This window comes from Heterocephalus glaber, unplaced genomic scaffold (genome assembly GCF_053883595.1).
Source record: "Heterocephalus glaber isolate CG9 unplaced genomic scaffold, H.glaber_assembly_v1.0 deba00001472, whole genome shotgun sequence".
NCBI classification, from domain to species: domain Eukaryota; kingdom Metazoa; phylum Chordata; class Mammalia; order Rodentia; family Bathyergidae; genus Heterocephalus; species Heterocephalus glaber.
The window spans coordinates 25,190,680-25,193,080 of record NW_028258315.1 but is presented as its reverse complement, the minus strand read 5'-3'; the positions used below and the strand labels follow the sequence as shown (position 1 = coordinate 25,193,080).

General features: G+C 39.4%; 1 pseudogene; it reads left to right on the top strand.

Annotated features, from left to right (window-relative positions):
* Nucleotides 1-262: 262 nt before the first annotated feature.
* LOC101724184 (elongation factor 1-alpha 1 pseudogene) lies at nucleotides 263-1,872 on the top strand (annotated as a pseudogene).
* The last annotated feature ends 529 nt before the right edge of the window (nucleotides 1,873-2,401 follow it).

Below are 2,401 nucleotides of genomic sequence, written 5' to 3'. Positions count from 1 at the left end.
ACATATTTCTCGGATTGTGTTTCCATCACATGTCATATGACTGTATTGAAATTTAAATTAGGGAGAAGTTTTGCTTATGTGGAGTATGCTAGCTAATTGGAGGTTGTTTCTTTTTTCCAGACCACTATTTGTTCAAGGTTGGTTTTGGGGATCTTTCTGAAACAAATCACATCCTCTGGGGTCTTATTGGTACTTGAGATTTTTTTTAAGTTATATGGAAAAATGTTTAAGTGCTTTTCAGTTTTGTTTTGGTTGAGTTCTACTATATTTGAACATTATTGTAGTTTTTTTCCCTTGCATTGTTCCTCTTTGAAAGGTTGTAATTTATGTATGTGTGTGTTTTGGGTAATAAAGTTATTTTTTTAAAAAACTGGTAATTATATTAAACTAAATCAGCAAGACTAGGACAGATGTCTCTCATATATAATATCTTAAAGAGCTTTTTCACAACAGGTTAGCCACAAGAGCACAGGTGTAGTGAAATCACTACACCACTAAATCAAAGCCAATATGAGAAAGGAAATGACTCATATCAATATTATCATCGTCAGGCATGTGGATTCAGGCAAGTCCACCACTACCAGCCATCTGGTCTACAAATGCGGTGGCACTGACCACTGAAAAATTTGAGAAGGAGGTTGCTGAGATGGGATCCTTCAAGTATGCCTGGGTCTTGGATAAACTGAAAGCCGAGAGTGACCGTGGTATCACCATTCACATCTCCCTGTGGAAATTCGAGACCAGCAAGTATTATGTGACTATCATTAATGCTCCAAGACACAGAGACTTTATCAAAAACATGGTTACAGGCACGTATCAGGCTGACTGTGCTGTCCTGTTGTTGTTGCTGGTGTTGGTGAACTTGAAGCTGGTATCTCCATGAATGGGCAAACCCGTGAGCATGCTCTTCTGGCTTACATGCTGGGTGTGAAACAACTAATTGTTGGTGTTAACAAAATGGATTCCACTGAGCCACCCTACAGCCAGAAGAGATACGAGGAAATTGTTAAGGAAGTCAGCACCTACATTAAAAAAACTGGCTACAACCATGACACAGTAGCTTTTGTGCCAATTTCTGGTTGGAATGATGACAACATGCTGGAGCCAAGTGCTAAAATGCCTTGGTTCAAGGGATGGAAGGTCACTTGTAAAGATGGCAATGCCAGTGGAACCACATTGCTTGAAGCTTTGGATTGCATCCTACCACCCATTCACCCAACTGAAAAGTCTTTGTGGCTACCCCTCCACAGTATCTACAAAATTGGTGGTATTGGTACCGTCCCTGTGGGCCGAGTGGAGACATGTTCTCAAACCTGGCATGGTGGTCACCTTCACACCAGTTAATGTCACAACTGAAGTAAAATCTGTTGAAATGCACCATGAGGCTTTGAGTGAAGCTCTTCCTGGTGACATTGTGGGCTTCAACATCAAGAACGTGTCTGTCAAAGATGTTTGTCATGGCAATGTTGCTGGTGACAGAAAAAATGACCCACCAATGGAAGCAGCTGGTTTCACTGCTCAGGATCCTGAAGCATCCAGGCCAGATCAGTGCTGGCTATGCCCATGTACTGGATTGCCCCACAGCTCACATTGCTTGCAAGTTTGCTGAGCTGAAAGAAAAGATTGATCACCAGTCTGGTAAGAAGCTGGAAGATGGCCCCAAATTCTTGAAGTCAGGTGATGCTGCCATAGATGACATGGTTGCAGGCAAGCCCATGTGTGTTGAGAGCTTCTCTGACTATGCACCTCTGGTCATTTTGCTGTTCGTGATATGAGACAGTTGTGGGTGTCATCAAAGCAATGGACAAGAAGGCTGCTGGAGCTGGTAAGGTCACCAAGTCTGCCCAGAAATCTCAGAAGGCTAAATAAATATTACCCCTAACACCTACCACCCTAGCCATAATTAGTGGTGGAAGACTAGTCTCAGAACTGTTTCTCTCAATTGGCCATTTAAGTTTAATAGTAAAAGACTGGTTAATGATAACAATGCATCATAAAACCTTCAGAAGGAAAGGAGAATATTTTGGGGACCATTTGGTTTTTGTGTGTGTGACAGTCTTAAGTTATTCGTTTTTAAAATCAAAACTTTTTAATGGAAACAACTTGACCAAAAATCTGTCACAGAAATTTAAAAAAATAAAATCTTAAATAAATAAATAAATAAATAAATATATACAAACAGAGAATGATGATGTCAAGGTAGTAGTGAAACTATTAAAAAGGAGGAAGGGAATAAGGAGAAGGAAGAAGAGAGAACAAGAATGGTAATGGGGTAGAAATAATGAAAGTATGTTATATGCAGGTATAAATCTGCCAAAATAAAGTACATTACAGTGTTTAACTATGATGCACTAATTAAAAAGTAAAAGAGAAAAAAATTTCTTATCAAAAAACATTAATA